The sequence below is a fragment of the Ictidomys tridecemlineatus genome, chromosome 7 (assembly GCF_052094955.1).
Source record: "Ictidomys tridecemlineatus isolate mIctTri1 chromosome 7, mIctTri1.hap1, whole genome shotgun sequence".
NCBI lineage: Eukaryota > Metazoa > Chordata > Mammalia > Rodentia > Sciuridae > Ictidomys > Ictidomys tridecemlineatus.
The window spans coordinates 80,148,025-80,169,811 of NC_135483.1; the positions used below are offsets into that span (position 1 = coordinate 80,148,025).

At 36.0% G+C, this 21,787-nt stretch overlaps 1 protein-coding gene across 6 annotated transcripts in view; it reads right to left on the bottom strand.

Moving 5' to 3' along the window:
- Spidr (scaffold protein involved in DNA repair) overlaps window positions 1-21,787 on the bottom strand; it is a 377,942-nt gene that overhangs the window by 163,029 nt on the left and 193,126 nt on the right. The gene's annotated exons all lie outside the window — the stretch shown is intronic.

Genomic DNA, 21,787 nt, shown 5'->3' on the forward strand with positions numbered 1-21,787 from the left:
TAAGTAGAATAAGGGTTATGTGAATAAAAACACTATACTACCACAGTTGAACTGATACTGAAAAGGCTAAGTGACTAATGGGCAGGTAGTGTATAATTGTGGATATGCTGAATAAAGGTGATGCTCCCTGGCTTCAGGTAGAATTACACTAGATTTCATCACGGTATTCAGAATGATATACAATTTAAAACTTATGAAGTCTTGCTGGGCACAGTGATGCACACCTATAATTCCAGAGGCTTGGGAGGCTGAGGCAGGAGGATCACAAGTTCAAAGCAGAACTCAACAACTTTGGGACACCATGATCAACTCAGGAGACCCTGTCTCAAAATAAGAAATAAAAAAGGATTGGGGATTGTGCCTCAGTGGTTAAGTGCCCCCTGGGTTAACTCCCTGGTATCAAACAAACAAAAACAACCCCAAATAAAACAAAATTTCCCCCTACTCCCCAACTTACAAAGTGTTTATTTCTGGAATTTTCCACATAATATTTTTGGACTGCAATTGACTTAAGGTATCTATAACTATGGAAAGCAAAACTTTGAGTAATGGGGGACTACTGTGATATGGATTAGTATGAATAGATGAACTGAAGAGAGAAGCTTTGAACTTCTCTGCCAAATGACAATGCTGCTTCTTTTGCAGTAAGCACAAAGATTAATGCCATCATAGAGATTTGAAAGGTATGAGATAGTGACACCTATAACATTTCTTTTTTTAAAAAAATTTTAATTGATTAAAAAAATAAATGACAGCTGAATGCATTGCAATTCTTCTTATACATATACATCACAGTTTATTTTTTTTTTAAATCTCTGGTTATATATAAAGTATGTTGACACCAATTCTTGTCTTCATACATGTATTTTGGATAATGATGTCCATCACATTCCACTGTCCTTGCTAATTCCCTGCCCCCTTCTTTTCCCTCCCACCCCTCTGCCCTATCTAGAGTTTTTGTGTGTTAGGTCTATGCAAAAAATGTTAAGGTCTTTGAGAATGACAAGTGGTTTACCACAAACTTAATCAGTATGCATCTCCAATAGCAACTGCTAATCCAGATGTGGTTTCCACCAGAGCAAATCAACACATTTCTTTATCTGGTGTGCAGCTATTGATTTGACAAACAATGTGTTTTTTCCTATTCTAATAAGCAGACAAAGCAGAAAGCTACTTGCTTTCACCTAGCAGGGGAACAGGATACTTTTAGCTAATTCCAGACTTGTGCCTTCACCCAGTCCACAGGAACATTAACCATTTTATTGCCTCAGAAGACAAGATGACATCATGCTAATTGATTGTTAGCAGAAACTAATAGTTACCTAAAGATATCCTGGTAAGATAAGTATGTGCCAGAGGGTAGAACATAAATACTGTAAAAATTCAGAAGCCTGTTCTCTGAGTAAAATTTCTATTGGTGCAATGAACTAGATGCTTCTTCCAAAGTGAAAAAAATGTACTTTGCACCAATTCTACCAAAAAAGAAAAACCAAAAAAAAAAAAAAAAAGGAAAAAAAAATGCCTACTGGATTTTGGAGGCAACACATGCTACCTTTAATGCACTGCCCTAATATATTAGTGACACATAAAACTATCAACATTAAGTAGAGCTGAGAAAAAGCTCTCCCTATGGGCCAGGGCAGACTGTAAGCAACTCTCTCCTTAGTCTTGTTACCAATGGGAATATTCATAGCTGAATAGGATACATGGAGACAAATTAGAAAAGTGGAAAGTCCCAAGGTTTGGGGGCCAAGTCATACTCTATTCAGCAAGTTTTCCTTTTAATAAATAAATCTGGCTTGATGCTGGGTCCTAGTGGGGACCAAACACCTGGCCATATGTATAACTCTGAAACTTTGAGCAAAGTATACTATCTAACCACGGGACTCATGAACTGGGTATTATCTGATTCACCTGACTACCAAGATGAATATGCCCAGGAACAGTGTCCGCAAGTGAAAGTTGTGTAAGTAGCATATTTGAGTGTAAGAAGCTTAAATTCTTAATATACTTACTACATCTGCTGTCCTTCACTCAACCCACATTTAGAATCACATGAGAAAGTCTGTATGACCAGTTGTCTGAGGAGAAAAGGGGTACAGATAGACTGATATAAAAGGGCAGTGGCTGGATATAGATGGTTACAGCTTTACAACTCCCCCAGACAAAGCCCTAACAGATGAGCTTCATGTGGCACATCTTAGGTACAGTTTGCCCAGGGAAGATGGTATAAGTTATGGATCACAATGATCCAGTATTGATGTGATGCTGGGACAACTACAACTACTTAGATTGTAGGGAACATTCTTTGAGGGTACATTTCATGGACCAGCTGACCCCAGAGCAAAGATAGCTTACATTGAGAGATATAGTGATTTACAATGAGCCAAAGTTTAGAAAGACAAGGACTGGCAACAAGATGGTTGGGAAGACTTATGTGGATACAGATCTTGAACAAAGAATGAGGGATAATATATGTATTCTACCTGAATGCTTACTGGACAGGAGACTCAAAAAACCAGGTAGATGTGAAAAATCACTGTAAAATATTGGACTGAATCCCAGTGGCTTGGGAGTCTAAGGCAGGAGGATCATGAGTTCAAAGCCAGCCTCAGTAACAGTGAGGTGCTAAGTAACTCAGTGAAACTCTGTCTCTAAATAAAATATAAAATAGGGCTAGGGGTGTGGCTCAGTGATTGAGTGTCCCTGAGTTCAATCCCCAGTACCCTCTCTCCCTCAAAAAATATTGGTCTGATACCTTTAAAAAAATTTTTTTTTTTTAGTTGTTGATGGACCTTTATTTAATTAATTTATTTTTATATGGTGCTGAGAATTGAACCCAGTGCCTCACACATGCCAGACAGGCACTATACCACTTAGCTACAACTCCAGCCCTGGTCTGACACTTTTGACAGTAGTCTGGGGCTAATAAGCAAAGTGACCACAGTGGTAAAGGCAACATCTCGAACGGCTTTTTATCATGGCTAACCTATTTATTAACACTACACAGTATCCAAATTGACTGGAGCAGCATTCAATCATGAGGGACCATCCAGAGGCAGAGTAGGATGCTAATTAGATTGATCTTCTTTTATCAGAGCAGCACAACAATGTATTCTCCCTTGAACATACACTTAGGTTTGGATTTATCTTCCCTGTCTGCCAGCAATACTATAAGTGAAGTTCAATGTACCAGGTGACATACTTTGGCTCCCTTAGGGCAAATACACCATTAAACAGGTAGAAAACACTTGTAGAAACAAGAGTTTTAATAGTTATGCATGTTTTTCCCCCTTTTCAGGATATCTAGTTTATGCATATTAACTCAATGCTTTCTCCCTTTGCTATGTTTTATATAGGGTGTGTTCGTGATTTTAGTCTTGCAATTTCACTCGACAAGGGTACAGAATTACAGAATTCCAAGACAGAATAGAGCCTAAACTAAAGGAAAGGCCAACATTTTTAGAGCCTGCACTAGTAGAACTAACTGAAGGAACTGAAGAGATATAGGATTGCCCTGTAGGGAGTAATAAAACCCCTAGTTATGTCTATAAGGGAGACCTGTATCATGACAAGTGTAAACATGATATTGCTGTGTTGTTTGAAAATATAAAAGGCTTAAGCCAAATGTGTTGGTGGCATGCACTTGCAATGGTACTATTTGCTGAAACTATTTCTTAGCTTCACTACTTTCCCTGCTTCACTTCCAGGTGAGCAGCATTCAAATATACTCTTCCTGCTTATACAACCCAGACTGAATTCTGTAGTAGGTAACTCTGTGGATATGCAGCAATACTATAAGAATCAAAGGAGATAATAAAAACAGAAATAGTTTGAACACATACATACATAAAGTATAATATTCTATTTTGTAGATTAAGATTGAGAAAATAATGGGCCAGGAGACATTATATGAGTTAAAAGGGTAACACTAAAAACAAAAATAATTATATACATTGATATCATGTATAAGCTATAGGATAGGCGCACATGTAGGTTGAGTACTGCATGAACAAAAGTTAAAAGTTCAGAGAGAGTAAATACTTATATCCTCAGCTGGGCTATCTGGCCACTACTTCCAGTTTTGTCACTGGAAAATAAAATGGAGTAGTTCACCATGGACTAGTTGAACATAAAGACAAATGTGGCAACTCTAAGTTGGTATGGTAAACTACAAGTCTGGACCTAGTAGACATGATACTCTATCCCAGATAGCAAATAATAAGTCCAAAAAATAGCACCAAATATCTAGGATATATACACAGTGATGTTCAAGGAATTTGGTCTTATTACATTCAACAGCACATGGGAAATCTTCCTAGAGACGACCTGGGAAGGTTTATAAACACTGAGAGTATTATTTGCAATCCATAACTTAATTATATCATTGCTTTTTTAAGTAAACAGTTTTTTCAATAATATTCTGGGTTGCCTTTAGAAATGATTTGATTACAATGTATTAGATCATAGAAGAGTGTATTTAAACCCATACTATGTTGATAAAGAAATTACTGAGGGCTGAAGTTGTGGTTCATTGGTAGAGCGCTTGCCTAGCACATGTAAGGCACTGGGTTAGATTCTTAGCACCTCATATAAATGAATAAAATAAAGATCTACCAACAACTAAATTACTGACCCTAATTAATCAACATAAAATAACTGCCAATGTCCATGTTTGTTGTATGAGGATGAAGCAGCGCCACCAACAATGTATGAGTGTACCTTTTCCCCCACATCCTTGCCAACATGTACTGTTGCTTGTATTCTTGGTAACTGCCATTCTGATTGGAGTGAGATGAAATCTTAAGAGTGGTTTTGATTTGTATTTCTTGAATTGCTAGAGATGCTGAACACTTTTTATATATTTGTTGATCAACTGTATTTCTTCTTCTGTGAAGTGCCTGTTCAATTCCTTTGTTCATTTATTGACTGGGTTATTATTATTTTTGGGGGGTTGTTGTTTTCTGAGTTTTTTATATATCACTTTGTTAATTAGCATAATGAATAGGCTTTCCAAATGAAGACTTACATAGTTGCCTTAATAGCCTGTCATTTTAGAATAATTCCTGAATAGCAGCTGTCCAATGACCAGACAAGATAAAGTGAGATACTCTAAGGCCAGTAAAACAGTATATTTACATACAATCTCAATTTAAAAGAAACTTTCTACACTTGCCTAACTAATAAGCCCAGCAAGCCTTATCAAAAGATCAAATGAAATTAAAAACTCTGTGAAATGAAAAATTGTAAAAATTTTTCATAACAGAACCCATACCATTTATACTCACATAGACATTCTCCAGACAGACTATATGCTCTGTAAATTTCAAAAGATTAAAATCAGGGGCTGGGATTTAGCTCAGTGATAAGAGTGCTTGCCTGGCTTGTTTGAGGCACTGGGTTCCATCCTTGGCGCCACATAATAAAATTAATTAATTAATTAAAGATATTTTTAAAAGACTAAAATAGGCAGCCACATAATAAAATTAATTAATTAATTAAAGATATTTTTAAAAGACTAAAATAGGCAGCAACATAATAAAATTAATTAATTAATTAAAGATATTTTTAAAAGACTAAAATAGGCAACATATCTTCTACAATAATGAAATGACATTTGAAAACAAGAATAATGAAAGTTTGGAAAATTCACAAATATGTGGAAATTAACACACTTCTAAATAACCAGTGAGTCAAAGGAAAAATCATAGTAAATTAGAAAATACTTTAGGAGGAATGAAAAGGGAAACACAACACAAGTCATGACATTGAACTAAAGCAGTGCTTGGAAAATATTTGTATTTGTGAATGCCTCATATTAAAAAAAAAAAGATCTCAAATCACCCTCAACTTTCATATTAAGAAGCCTGAGAAATAGACAAGTAAACTCAAACTTTAAAGAAGAAAGAAAATGATAAAGATTAGGCAGAAATAAATAAAACAAGAGAACAGAAAAACAATAAAGGAAATCAAAAAATGATACCTTATAAGATAACAAAGTTGCCAAATCATTAGCTAGGCCAAGAAAAAATGAGAAAAGACTTAAATTGTGAAAATCATGAAAGAAAGAAAGATAAAGGTGAAACACTTCCAATCTCACAGAAATCAAAGGAGTTACATGATACACTAAAGGGAATCAATGTGAAAAACTGTATGCCAAAAACTGAGAAAACTGAAATAAAGTGAACAAAATCTTAGAAAGACAAACTCTTTAAGTAAACCTATAAAAAAATAACTGAGTGTGTAATTTTAAAACTTTCAGCAAACAAAAGCCTGGTCTTCACTGGTGAAGTCTACTAAATGTTTAAAGATGAATTCAAAATAGTTTACAAACTCTTTACAAAAAACGAGTAGGGAGCACTTACCAACTTATTTTATAAGATCAGCATTTCTTTTATACAAAATCAAAGACATCACAAGAAAAGAAAACTGCAGGCAAATATCTCGTAGGAGTATAAAGTAAAGCCCCTCAGCAATAACAAGGCATAAAATCCTAGCAACTGGGGAGACTAAGGCAGGAGGGTCCCAACTTGAAGGCCAGCCTGGGCACCTTGGCAAGACCCTACATCAAATTAAAAAATAAAAAGAACTGAGGATGTAGGTCAGTGATAAAAGTGCTCCTGGGTTCAATCCCTAGTACAAAAAAAAAAAAAGTTATAAACACTCACAAAACATGAACAAATCAGATCCTGTCACATACAGAAAGAATTACATACCATGATCTAAATGGGATTTATTCCAGGAATGCTAAGTTGGTTTATCATTTGAATAATGATAATTAGTGTAATATAATTATCTAAATTAATGTAATATAATCATCTCATTAGAATAAACAATAAAATCATTTAAATAAACACAGAAAGGTTATTTGACAAACTTCAACACTAATTCATGGAAAAAATAATAAAATAGGAATACAAAAAAGACTTCCTCTGTCTGATAAACATTTACATTGGAAAGCAAGAAGTAAAACTATTAGCCTGATGGCATAATCTTGCATATCCTAAGGAATCCTATAAAATTATTAAAATAATAAATGAGTTCAGCAAGTTTATAAGACAAAAGATCAATATGCAAAAATCAGTTTTATTTCTATATACTACCAATGACCAATATAAAAATAAAATTAAGAACAAAAATTTGTTCAAATTAAGAACAAAAATTTTTTAATAGTATAAAAAAGCAACAAGTTTAACAAAGTGCAAAACTTGTTTTTTGACAACTACAAAACACTGTTAAGAAAAATTAAAGAATAGTGTAATAAATGAAAAGACACTTCACACTTCATATGCACAGATTTGAAGAATTAAGTTTTAACTTTTAAAAATTTGTTTGTTTTTATTTTGGTGCTGGGAATCAAACCAGGTCTTGTACATGCTAGGCAAGTACTCTACCACTGAACTATATCCCAATCAAGAATTAAAATTCTCTTTTGAGGGGTACTGGGAATTGAACTCAGGAGCACTTGACCACTGAGCCACAACCCCATCCCTATTTTGTATTTTATTTAGAGACAGGGTCTCATTAAGTTGCTTAGTGCCTCACTTTTGCTGAGGCTGGCTGTGAACCTTTGATCCTCCTGTCTCAGCCTCCGGAGCTGCTGGGATTACAGGTGTGTGCCACCACGCCCTGCACAATTATTAAGATAGCAATGCTAAGCTGATCTGAAGACTCACCTCAACCCTATCTTTGTAAAAGGCTAGCTGATTCTAAAATTCATATGGAAATGCAAGAGACCCGAAACAACCAGAACAATATTGAAAAAGAACAAAGTTGGAATACTAATACTTTCTGATTTTAAAACTTAAGACAATAGTAATCAAGGCAGATTGGTTCTGGCAAAAGAATGGATCATTAGTAACATGGATCGGGCTGATATTAATTAATGGAAAAGAATTTATCCTTGCTAAAGTCAATTGATTTTCAAAATAGGTGTCAAGAAAATTCACCAGGAAAAGAATAATCTTTTAAAAAACGGTGCTGAAATAAGTGGATATCCATAAGCAAAAGAATGAAATTGGACTCTTTTTAACACCACACATAAAAATTAACTCAAAATGTATCACAAACTTAAATGTAAGAGCTAAAACTATAAAATTTTTAGAAGAAAATCTTTGAGATCTTGTATCAGGGAACAGTTTCTTAGATATATTAAAAACACATGAAATAACAAAAAGATAAATTGGATGTCATCTAAATAAAAACACTTCTGCGGCTGGGGTTGTGGCTCAGAGGCAGAGTGCTCACCTGGCATATATGAGGCACTGGGTTCAATCCTCAGCACCACATACAAATAAATAAATAAAATAAAGGTACTGTGTCCACCTACAAGTTAAAAAAATTTAAAAAACCCATTTCTGTGTCAAAGGACTCTTATCAGTAAAGTAAAAAGATAATTTACAGAATGGATGAAAATGTTTTAGATCATAAAATTTAGATAAGGAACATATTCCAAGGATATATAGAGAACTTAAAACTCATTAAAAAAAAAACACCACCAAAAACTGAAAATTGGGCAAGGTATTTATAGATATTTGACTAAAGAAGATAAACAAATAGCCAAGAAGCACATGGAAAGATCCCTCAAATAATCATGCATTAGGGAAATGAAAATCAAACCTATAATGAAATACTCTTTTATACCCAATAGGATGCCTACAATCAAAACAGACAGATGATATGAATTGCTGATAAGGTTGTGTAGAAACTGATATGTATATACAATGCTGGTAAAATATAAAATGGTGCAGCTGCTCAGAAAAAATAATTTGGTAGATACTTAAAATGTTAAACATAAGAGTTGCCATTTGACCCAGACATTGTACTTATAGGTGTATGTTCAAGAGAAATAAAAACTTACATCCACACAAAAACTTGTACATTGTAGTATTATTCATAATAGCCAAAAGGAGAAATAATCCAAATGTCCACCAAAAGATGAATAAACAAAATGTGATACATTCATATACTGAAATATTTGACATGTGCCACAAGGAGGAAACTTAAATTCATTATGCTAAAAAAGAAGCCATTTCCAAAAGAACATATATTGAATCTCATTTACATAAAATGTCCAGTGTAGGCAAATTCATAGAGACAGAAAATACATTACTGATTACCTAGTGTTGGGGGCTTGAGAGGGATGAAAAGTCACTGCTAATGGTATAGGCTTTCTTTCGGAGGTGATTGTAAAATTGATTATGACGACAGTTGTAAAACTATAAATTATCAAAAACCACTGAAATGTATACCTTAAAATGATGAATATGTTATGTTAATTATATCTAAATACTTTTTTAAAAAAGAGGTTGTCATATGCCTGTCGTACTCAAATCCTATTAGATGATGCCTGTAACACCTCAGAGTACAGGGATAGAAAGAATGAGATGAAAAGTCCCAATATGCTTAGTCTCAGATGATATGAATGTAATTAAATAAAATGCTCATTTAGAAAGAGCCAGGTGAATTCTGATACATAAGTATGCATTAGAAAGATGCTGCAGTTGACGGGCACAGTGGTGCATGCCTATAATTCCAGTGGCTTGGGAGGTTGAGGCAGGAGGATGGTGAGTTTGAAGGCAGCCCCAGCAAAGTGAGGCACTAAGCAACTCAGTGAGACCTTGTTGCTAAATATAAAAAAATATAAAATAGGGCTGGGGATATGGCTCAGTGGTCGAATGCCCCTGACTTCAGTCCCTAGTACTGCCCCTGCTGCTTCCACCTAGGGCTGCAGAGAACTGCTAGCCCCACCCAGACTCAGGTCTCTGCTCCTAGGCCCAATATGATAGCTTCTCCCAGAGTTCTAAACTTTACTTTCATAGTGCTACTAAGAAATAAAACAGGTCTTCAAAATGTAAGAATGCATCTACACGTAACATTTTCTCATTTAATCTCAAAGTATTCGAAATACAGAACAATACTTTAAAGATCACCTTATTTTTGGAGTCTCACAGCATTAATTTTCTTTCTTAAATATTTTCTAGGAAACAAGTTTTAAATCTGCTTTAATAATATCTTTAAAAGTGGTATTTGTGACCTTAACTCTGGGTTTCTTATTTGTTGTAGGTTTAAAGGTAAGTCTGTATGGAATAAATGACTTTTCCCCTACATTATAGCAAATTCTATCAGAGAAGATCTGTTCTTTTGTATGGCACAGAGCCACATCCATAGTTTCTGTTCTTAAGGAGCTTGAAACCTACAAAGCAGCTATATGCTATATGCAACTCTTGCATTAAGCAGAATATGACAGTGCTGTATGAGAAGCATTAGTTTAACAACAACAACAACAACAAAACCCCCAAAACTGCAAGAGTTCAAACACTGGAGACAGCTATCCAGCTGGAAAGAATCACAAGAGACTTCATGAAGAAGTGGAATTTGAAACATCGTAAATGAAGAGTCGAAGACATTCCAGGCAGAATAAGGGTTGAAATACCAGGAATATTGAGTTGGTTCATTAACTGGGCCACGGAACTAGTAGCAGAACAACAAAAAATGCACTTGAACAAGTTGTGTGAAAGAAATTTTAATGTGTACACGAAAAAGCAGGCTCTGATGTTACCTGCTACAAGGAACCACCTGAGGTTTCTGAGTAGGTTAGCAACATAGCCAAAGCTATACTTCCTAAATTTGCATCAGGGCTATGACAACACCAGAAGTAGGATCTAAAGATCTTGAAGAAAGAAGGGCCCAGAAAGCAGATAGGTAACCAGCTGGAGGCCACTGAAATGCCAGAGGGAAAAATGTAGTCATGAAATGAAAGCCAAAGAGTCATTTTGGAGGGACAGTCTATAAGAAAAGGTACTTGTTTGTACTGTATAATTTGGTCTACTATGCTAACCACTGATTTACAATCACCAAGGTGCAGAAGTGAATTCATTAGGGCCAAAATACACCATGGCTTATCTGCTTCTTGAAGATGAGACCTGACAGATTTTCAAAATAAACCCCTCTGTAGAGAGAAAAAAGCCTTGATGACAAGCAAGATGCTGGTTTTATAGCTTGAGAAGAATAAAATTAGGGGTAATGGAGTCCAGACCATATCTGTGATTGATGGAAAAGGAAATGAGAGGACAGTCATATTGTGGGCTAAAGATGGGTTACTTAGGTTGGGGCTTTGCTGCTGAACAGGAACAAGGGCCACTCTTGCCACATCAGGTCCTGTTTCTTCAGGTGACGTGGAGAAGGTAAGAATCTGGTACATGGAAAGTGTCGTTGTGCAGGCTTTGTCTTTGTAGATTAGAGAGAAAGTACAATGTAGGGGTGGTATAATGTGGGTTCATGAATTCATGGACTCATAGGTTTGAGGTGGAGGCCTTTTGTGGCCTTTCTGAAGGTTATTATATAATTAGAATCCCTGGTATAAAATTACTTTAAAAACAAAAGGTTCAGTACTGGGATGCTTTAAATCTCTGAATGTTCATACCCTTCTGGGATACAAGGCAAGCAAGACAGTAGCTGCTCCTGCCCTCCATACTACCCATTTAAACATGACATTTATAGCAAAAATGATGAAGGTTTTTTAGACCATGATTATAATATGCCTTAGTGCCTTATAGCAGCAATTGCTGATTTTATTTTGGGTCACAGATGCCTGTGATGATCACATATAAAATGACCACCTCCCTAGAAAAAAGAACATACACCTAAGTTTCACATCTAACCTTAGAGATAAGATCACAAATTTTCCTTCTTATCTTTGGAGTTCAACTTCAGGGATAATCTCTGTGCAACCACCTGTCCTAAATGGGCCATCAGTTCCTTTAGCTTATTTCTGGGATGGCAATTACATCACAAGAGGGAAAGAACTTGTGCCATGGGAATGCAGAGGTTGGAGGGCTTAAGGGGCTAATCCACAACTCAGGGTCTTCTGGCTTCTCATTCTTTAGGAAGCATCTCTGAAGCCTGTGCTTGTGTCCAGTGTCCCTTTGATGCCCCACAGAAACCTCTCCCATGACAATTCTCATTAGAAGTTGCCTATTCAGCTATACCTTTCCCTCACTAGGCAGCAGGCTAAGGGGACTATCTATGCCCCTACATGTAGGACTCCCTACATGCCTACTATATAACACCTGCTCCAGTGTTTGCTGGCCCTGTATCTGAGAAGGCAAAGTAGGAGATGCTCTCATTTAGAGGAGAAGCAGCAACGAGAAACTGAACTGTGTACAAGAGATTGAGGAGAACATGGATCCTGAAGAATACAATGAAAGAAGGCAGTGATGTCATTTAAAGGGCTTTGCAAAGGATATAAGCAAATAAATGTTTGGGAGAAGATTCCAAAGGTCAGAGGTAAACAGTGAGAACAGAAGTGCCAACTAACTATAACTTGCACAGGTTTACCAATTATCAGTAATAGAAGGGAAAGGCAAACTTTAGGTTCAAATACCCATCCACCACATTTACTTTGTACCATTAAGTAAACTACAAACTAAGTCTGCACATTAAAAGCGATAAGATACTAGCCAGATGCAGTAGTGCACACCAACTGTTCCAGCTATTTGGGAGGTTGAGGCAGGTCTGTATGAGGCCAGAAGAGTTTATGCCCGCATTTCAAACAAACAAACAAACAAACAAGCAAACAAACTAAGAACATGAACAATCAACCTGAAAAGTCCATTGAGACTAAAAATTTTACTATCTCTGCAGACTTTCTCTTGATCAACTTCAATTATATAGTGTCAATTATGTAGTGTCAACCTTGTTGATCATACAATTGTCACTTTTATGTGCTGGTCTCCCAAAATTGTTTTCCTATCTCCACTATTCTTTTTCCTCTGTACTCATTCTGTCTGCCACTGTTCAATAGATAAGGCACAAACACAGAAGCAGGCACTATGCTAGGGGTAGAAATATAGCTGCTGGCAAAAAACAGTGCCCTAGAGGAAATTCCTATCTAGTAAGCCCTTGGTGCTCCTCAGGGCTCTGTCCTTAGCCATGGCCCTGGGACCTCGTGGATTCTGATTTTATTTGTATATACAACCGTCTCCCATTAGTTGTTTATAGCTAGAGCCTTAGGACCAGAAAACATCCCTACATTTCCTGTTTTCTATCCCCATAAGTCTTCTTTTTGTTCTATCATTTGTATTAGGAAAAATTTCAAACATATAGCAAAAATGAAACAATTTTACAAGAAGCATCCCCTAGACTCTAGCATTAGCATTGTACTATACTTGCTTAACATTCTTCTTTCTCTAACCTCAATAAGTCTAACTTATGTTTGATGTATTTCAAAGTACATTATCGGCATCAGCTTTAGCTCAAATGCTTTAGCTTGTGTATTATTAATTGGAGTTCAAAAGTTGTTTTTAGAGACAAAATTTACATATAATGGAATGCACAACTTTCAAAAGAACAGTCAATGAGTTTCAGCAAATACAAATAACCTATGTAACCAAGGTACCTGTGTAGCTATAAACCACTACTTTCACCCCTAAAAAACTCTCTCAAAACTCTTTAAGTCCTCTTTTGTTAGTACTTCTGCTTTTGTAACAAAGGATGGTTGCATTTATCAATACTCCATCAGAAAAAAATATGACAAAGTTAATGAAATTAATATTAAAGCCTACAAAGTTTGTACATCTAACAATCTTGTCAACATGTGAGCTACAATTTTCATCTGACAAACCATTCTGTTCTCAATGAAGGAATTCTTAATTACAAAAGAATAAAGAAGAGTCATGTCAAAGGGCCCTAGGAATCATCATGGACCATAGCTGCTACCTTGGCTGGCCTGGACAGTAGGGGCTACTGCCTCTTTTTGACCCTTTGCTGTGCCTTGCACAAACTCTGAAACCCAGATAGGTAATGGGGGAGCTCAGTTGTCTGCCCACTCATCATGGAGAACACCAAAAACACTTACACAATCTGTATTATACATTTTCAGTTTATGTGAATGAAGCTGTTTAACATTTTGACATTTGATGTCATCTACCAGGTACCCACTGAAACTGTTACACCAGAATGCTTGGAATTTCCTCACTTGTAAGAGGTAGAAAGTTTCAAGTACAGACCTTATATTTAATGAAATTATATATGCAATTACATCTAGGGATTTAGGACATTTCCTTCCTAGATTATTGAGACATAGACATCTAATTAAATTTTTAACCTACACATTAAAAGACAAACATGTTTGTGTCTAAGATACAACCTTTAAACAATTCTATGAACACTATATGACAACATTTTAAATTGCATTCTCCAAATCTTCTACTTTGGACACTAAGTGCATCTTGTCTTTTCTTTACATTCATTCCTGAATCTTCAGTGCCTTACACAGTACTAAACACTAGGCAGGATCTCATGGAGATTCAGTGAATAGATTTTAAACAGACAAATAGTGGTAAAATGAGGGAAAATTTTCCTCAAGGTATTAATTTACTTTTCTTCCTTCCTGAACTTCAAATAAGAAGAATTCACCTTTTTAGGTTGATGGTCACAATTTATTTTTTCTATAATTCATTTTAAAGTTCAAAGCACAGTGAGACATCGTATCTTGGAAACTGAAAATATCTCAGCTTTCTGCCTCTAGAATAATGCCAGATGCTCTAACTACACATCATTTGAGAAATAAACTAAGAAAAACTGGATAGTAATCATTAAAGAAACTACCACAATCCTCAAAGCACTGTTAGAATTGTAAATTTTATTAAATGTTGCCCATTTCTTGAGTACAATAACTCTATTTAAACATTTTTTTATTTGTTCCTTTTAGATATACATGACAGTAGAGTGTATTTTGACATATTATATATACATGGGGTAAGTTACTCTATTTTTTAAACTGGTAAACCTTACTCCTCCCTAAATTACTTTTTTTTTTTTTTTTTAGGTTACAATACAAAACTTTCATCTATTATGTGTGCAGAATTCCTTCCTGGTAATCACTCTGGGCTTCTGTTCCCAGTCTGGGAAGAGCAGGCTGCCTTAAGGCAATCTGCCATCCACTGCTAATCACTGCAGTTTTGTCACTTGGGAGAGAAATCTCAGCAGCAACATCTATTCCAGCTCTTACTTGTGCTCTTCCCCTTTGCTTGGGGGGTGGAAGTAAGCTTTGGATTGTTCCATAAGCTTGTTATAGACATATGTTTATGATACTGTGACAGAAAGTGCACCAAAGTAGAGTCAGAGCCAGGAGGAAACTGTCTCTCAACATATCAGCTATCTTTTCAGCCAAGTAAAACAGAATTGTGCTCCATATCTCTTTCTTTTAAAATTTTACCTCATTGACATTGTACTACTTTTGAATGAGATGCAAGTCTACCTAACACAAACAAAGAATAGAAAAAAATTATTCAAAAGCAGACAATATAAGCCAGGTGGTAGTGCATGCCTGTAATCCCAGACACTCAGGAGGCTAAGACAGGAAGATTGTAAATTTGAGGCCAGTCTGGGCAACTTATTAGATAGACTCTAAAAGGGCTGGGAAAATGGCTCAGTGCTAGAGCACCCCTGGGTTCAATCGTTAGTACCACACACACAAAAAAAGCGAATCATGTATTATTTTATTACCCCTAAGCTAAGACTATGCTAGGAATGACCTCTATGAAAATGGCATCTACTAATGAAACAGGCTCTAGACCACTTATTCAAAAACCAACCCTGTTGCCTATGATTTGCCTGTGATGAACATTCCCCTATATTCAGAATGCTTGAATATAACCTTAGAACATTTGGATATACATTTTATAGGTAATTTATCTTGGAAGGTCCATCTGATGTCACACTAGGATGACACATTGAGCATTTGACTGAGATTTCTTTTTAATGGAGGGATGAGTGCTTATGAACACTCAAGCCACTTTTTGAGGCAAAACCTTAAGGACTTGAATCACAGGGACCATGTGCTCAGAATTAACATCAAATGTCCTTTCTGGGATGATGGCAGTTCTGCCACAGGGATTTCCCCTTGTCTCCTTCTGTGCAGAGCAGACACTCTTGGGTACAAGCTATGCTTAGGCTCCTCACTTTCAGCAGCCACAGTTCAGCTGATGTTAAAACACATTGAGTCCATTTGCACTTAACAGCCTCTCCTGTTTTCCTATCTACCCATTATTATCAGCCCTAAACTTTCCAGGTAAGACCTATCACACCCTAACACTCATTCTCATAAGCACTCTCAAGACTAATCCCTTTTCTCATGGCTTCTATCTTCTCTTACTTCTACTCTTTCACCTCAATTCACTGCAAAAACCTCTTCAGAGGGACAACTGTCATTGTGCATGACATTTGACCTGCTCTAATCCATTCTTCACACTATCTCTAGTGGGTTTTCTTATTCACAGACCTAACGAGTGTCCTCCGCTGCCCTTTCTGTTTCTCAGACAGCACCTACTCTTTGCTCATAGTACAAGTCCTTCACATACTGTATACAGCAAGCACTCTAATTTCATCCTAGCCATACCTCTTCCCCTCCACAATTAGCACTCTCCTTCTACTCCAGAAAATTATTTTTCTCCTAAACATTTTTCCTTGCTCCTCAATCCTGACTAGTCCCTCCAGCTCCTCCTTCCCAGCTCAGCACACCTGTGTCCTGTGAGAAGGCATCTGAGGGGCCCCTTTGCTTTCCTGTGCTCCCTGCATGTGTTCCTGCATATTCAACCCACTGCACTGTAGCTTCCTGCTCAAAGAAGTGTTAGCTCCATCAAAATCCTGACATAATGGTGACCCAGCACTTAACACTCTAAAAAATATTCGTTAAATGAAACAAAGAATGCATGTATGCCAGCAGGAGAACTTTAAACTCACTGTCACTCAATATGTATCAAGAGGCAGTCTGCAAGAAGTGATTTTACTGAGCAGAAGCTTAATGGACTGACCCTAGACTGGTGTGGTAGCAAAGGTCTGTCATCCAAGTTACTCAGGAGATTGAAGCAGGAGGATCACAAGTTCAAGGCCAGCCTTGGCAGTTTAGTGAAACCCTATCTCAAAAAAAAAAAAAAAAAAGGTCTGAGTATTGCTCAGTGGTAGCAGAGCATCCCTGTGTTCAATTACCAGGACTGAAAGAAAAAAAAAAAAAACGGGTTGACTCTTATTCTTTCCTTTCGATATCTTTAAAGAATTCCTGGACATATCCAATTTTCTAAATTGGTGCATATTATTTATACAGAACAGTGGGTCTCATTGTCTCATATTTTTATATACATAAAAAACATAATTCGATCAATTTCACTACTCAATACCTTTCCTGCTCTCTTTTTCTCCCTCCCCTTAATTCCTTCTCTCTAATAGTCTCCCTTCCTACTTTTATGGCATCTTTTTTCAGATTTTTAAAAACTTACTATACTATGGAAAACATAATCATTTACTATAAATAATAAAATAGCTAAAATTTACTGAGCATCTACTATGTACCACAATTTCCTAGAGCTTCTGGTAAGGTCTTTATTCCATAAGTGCTCCTAAAAATGTTACCTGAATGAATATATGGGTGTATAAAATAATTTTAACTTGGATCCACTACAAATAATCCCCCAGCTGTTTTGGGGGACCTTGGACCCAAGGCTTTGGAACTGGTAGAAAGAGACGCAGATAAAGGCTGTTGGCATTTAAGAGTCTGGGCTAAAGCTATGGACATCTTTCTCAGGGAAGTCTCAGGATTTGATCCCTGGCATGTAGACTAAGTCTCCAGTCCTAAATACAACTCCAGAACTGGGGAAAGGGTGGGGAATGAGAGACAAGAACTCGAGATGGGGAAAGTCCCTTCCTTGTTCTTAGGTTGGGAGGATACTCATACACTATATTTCTTCAAATTTAACATTAACATTTTATTTTTATCTACATTTTACTTATTAAGAAACAATGCCTCAAAATGCTCAAAAGTATTACTGTGATAAGAGAATTAATAAGTACTATAAAATCCACAAGCTCACTGAATACAACTGAATTGTTATGCTCATAGCTTGCACCAACAGATAATAAGAGAAAGAATTCTCATTAAATGGGTTCCTTTAATTACTATACTATCATACTATCTATGTTTTATTTCTGTATTATTTTCACTACCAGATTTTGCTGTGCTTTACCTGTGTAAGGAGCCCTTGAGCTTTGGTATTGGCAGAGTCTCTTCCATTCCACTGCTTGCTTGCTTCTCTTGCATACAAATTTCTGCACTCTTAGAATCATAACATTTTTGTAAGCCAATTAAAATCCATTTTGGGACAAGACATGAAGCACAATAAACAATCAAGTAAGTGTGATGTGCTAATTCTGGCTCAGCCCAATTAGAACTGGCTCAAAGATGGGGGTCCAGGTGAGAAGAGAAGTCCCTGGGTTATTGAGCTCAGTGAGAGGGAAGGGGCCTTCAGGCAAGAAGAGACAGAAGACAACACTGACGACTGCATAACTCAGGATGACACTATGTCTGTGTCTTCCACTTTAGGAACTATATTTCAATTTTGGCTACCATTTAGCTATTGCTACTTGGCAGCAATGTATAAAGTATTTTTCTCATGTTATTTTCACAATCATTTAGAGACATAATGAGGTAGGCATTTATGCTCTGTGTCACAGCTGTGAAAAAGAAGATTCATAGTAATCAAGGCACTTGTCCAATCTGTATCACAAAGCAAACATTTCAAAAACTTAAGTTCAAGATCCTCACTCTAAACCCAGTATTCCTGCAGTTCTGCCCTCCAACTATTGGAGAATACTTTCATTTCATTTTCCAGTTCCCTTAAGCTTAGATATAATAAACCTGGCTGTATCCTATGAAGCAACACTTATTTTTTAAAATTTATTTATTTTTTAAAATTAGGCATATATGACAGCAGAATGCATTTTGATTCATTGTACACAACTGCAGCACAACTTTACATTTCAATGGTTGTACACAATGTAGCGTCACACCATATGTGCAATCATACATGTACTTAGGATAATGATGTCTATCTCATTCCATCATCTTTCCTGCCCCCCTGTCCCCTCCCTACCCTGAAGCAATACTTTTTAATTTTTAACATCTTAGCTCCAAGCTCCAACAAGACTGCCACATGTTGACACAATATCTGTAAGTAGACCTAAACATATGGAATGAAAATAGTAGCTTGACTGAGGTTCTTCCAAGACCTTCTACTGAAAATACACATGCTGTGCAATTTTTCAAGTTAAAACTTCTGTGTTAAAATATCTACCCTTACACAGGTCCTGTGTGATACTCATAGATCACTGAGTGCTAGGAACAATTTTAGGGAGAAAATTTTAAAGAGTTCATTCTAACAACTCATATTTTACCTCAAATGATCTGCATTTTTTAAAAAAATGATGCTAAGATATCTTTTTATTAAAATGAAATCAATAATCAAGAAAACAGACTTTTCTTGTTATACTTTTATAGTTATACTGTATTAGTTTATAGAAAGAGACATATATTGAACATAAAGTCAGCGTGAAATTCTTTAAGAGATATTAAAGGAATAAAACAGTCTTTTATATAATATTTCACAGAAAAGAGTTATGTTAAAATTTTGAATTAGAGGGCTGAATATGTAATTCAGTAGTAGAGCACTTGCCTAGCATTCATGAAGCCTTTTAGGTTCAATCTTTAGCACTACCAAAACAATAACAACAACAAGAAAAAGGAAAAAAACACCAAAAAAAAAAAAAAAGAAAAGAAAATCTGAGGTACATAAAAGGTTAACTAAAATTATCAAAGCAATATTTTTCTTGAAATTTTATTAAAAAAGAATTTAGTTTTTATTTTAGTCAATTTTCTTTTTCAGAGGTCTCAGTCCACAGATAGCCAGATTCATTTCTCAGGGCTCCAGGTGAGGCAGAATACCATGGTGGAAGAGTGGTGAACAGAAACCACTCACATGAAAATTAAGAAGCACAGAGAAACTCCACTTACCAGATACAACATATAAACCCCAAAGGCCTGCCCCTGCTGCTTACCTCCTCTAGCCACACACTACCTGCTTTCAATTATATATTGGCTATGGTAACCCAGTCATTTCACATCTAAATGTTCTTGGCACTGTCTCACACATGAGCTTTTGGGAGACCCTAATATCTAAACCATAAGAGTTTTTAAATCCATATCTGGTTTTAAACATAATTGCACAAGGGCAGGGATGTAAATCAGTGGTAGAGTGCTTGCCTTGCACGTGCAAGTTCCTGGGTTCAAGCCCAACAATGGAAAAAAGAAATCACTGAATTACTTAAAAATTATTTTAACAAATATACTAACAAACATTTCCTTGATATTTAGTTTGACTTTTACAAGAAAGGTAGGGGAGAAGTTAAAACAGATGTGAGACTTTGACATTTTCACATGTGCCTGGTACAAATGGGGAGGACTGGGTGCGGAGTTTGAGTGCCAATGCCCAATCAGTCTTCCAAGCAGTTCCAACAGCAGATGGGGTAGAGAGGGAAGATGGGAGGGGAGGGGAGGGGAGAGGAGGGGGGGATAGTGGAGGATAGGAAAGGTAGCAGAATACAACAGTCACTAATATGGCATTATGTAAAAATGTGGTGTGTAATCGATGTGATTCTGCAATTTGTATTTGGGGTAAAAATGGGAGTTCATAACCCACTTGAATCAAATGTATGAAAGATGATATGTCATGAGCTTTGCAATGTTTTGAACAATCAATTAAAAAAAAGGAAAAAACATAAATAAATAAAATAGTTTGTCTTATAAAAATAAAAGAATTGGTTTTCTATAATTTAGTGATTTTTTTTAATAATTAGTGTCTAAATATAGTTTTGCAACTACTGGTAAAAATGACAAGAGACACAAACTATGTAGCTCTGAGAGTCAGAGATTTTGAAGGTTGTTATGAGTTTGTTAAATGGTGTTCAGCAAATCAATTTTACTTAGGTCATGGAAACTCAGAAATGAAAACGACAAATTCTACTTATATCCCACAAGCAGAACGTAATGAATTAACTCTGTTGGAGTGCATTTTCATTTCTTTTTAAATTAGATCAATTCTTTCTAAAATCCTTAGGATTTTATATGGCAGAATAAAATCATACATACATTTTTTTCCATTGCCAAGGATAAAACTCTGAAGCCAATTAGAAAAGAACAGAGATTTGTAACTCTATGTTTATGTTATTAACTTGTTTGAAAGAGAAAATACTCAAAATGACAGCCTGATATGTTTGCCAAGGCAAAGAGCTGCTCCTAAATCCCATCAGAAAGAGGCCTTACACTCAGAACCATCATAAATTGGGATAATGAGATTGGGTCTGGGATAATCACTTAGGAATTATAGTTTCACCTTTACATTATTTTTAAAATATCCTGAAAAGAGCTAAAGATGATATTTTTAGTGAGGAAATTATTAAGTAAACTCATAATAAGTACATTTATTTTCAAAACAATACTCTTAAATTCACAGCATATACATGAATTTTGTATAGACATTGTTGTATAGAAGCATTATTTTATGAAAAATTTTATAATGTGCTAAAGATTAGTGGTCAACCATGTAGAAAACAGGACCTCCATTCAGCAGTCATTAATTCTTCCCTTTTGGTTAGTTTTCTTCACCCAATAAGAAATGCTGATGGAGCTGGGCATGGAGGCTCATACCTTTTAATTCCAAGTGACTAAGGAGGCAGGAGGATTCCAAGTTTGAGGCCAGCTTCAGCAGTTTAGCAAGACTCTGAGCAACTTAGTAACACCCTGTCTCAAAAAAAAAGTGTGGGGGGGGACTGGGAATGTGACTCAGAGATTACACACCCCTAAATTCAATCTCCTGTACCTGCTGCACCAAAAACAAACAAACAAACAAACAAACAAACAAACAAACAAACAAACAAACACCTTACGGTACTCTGC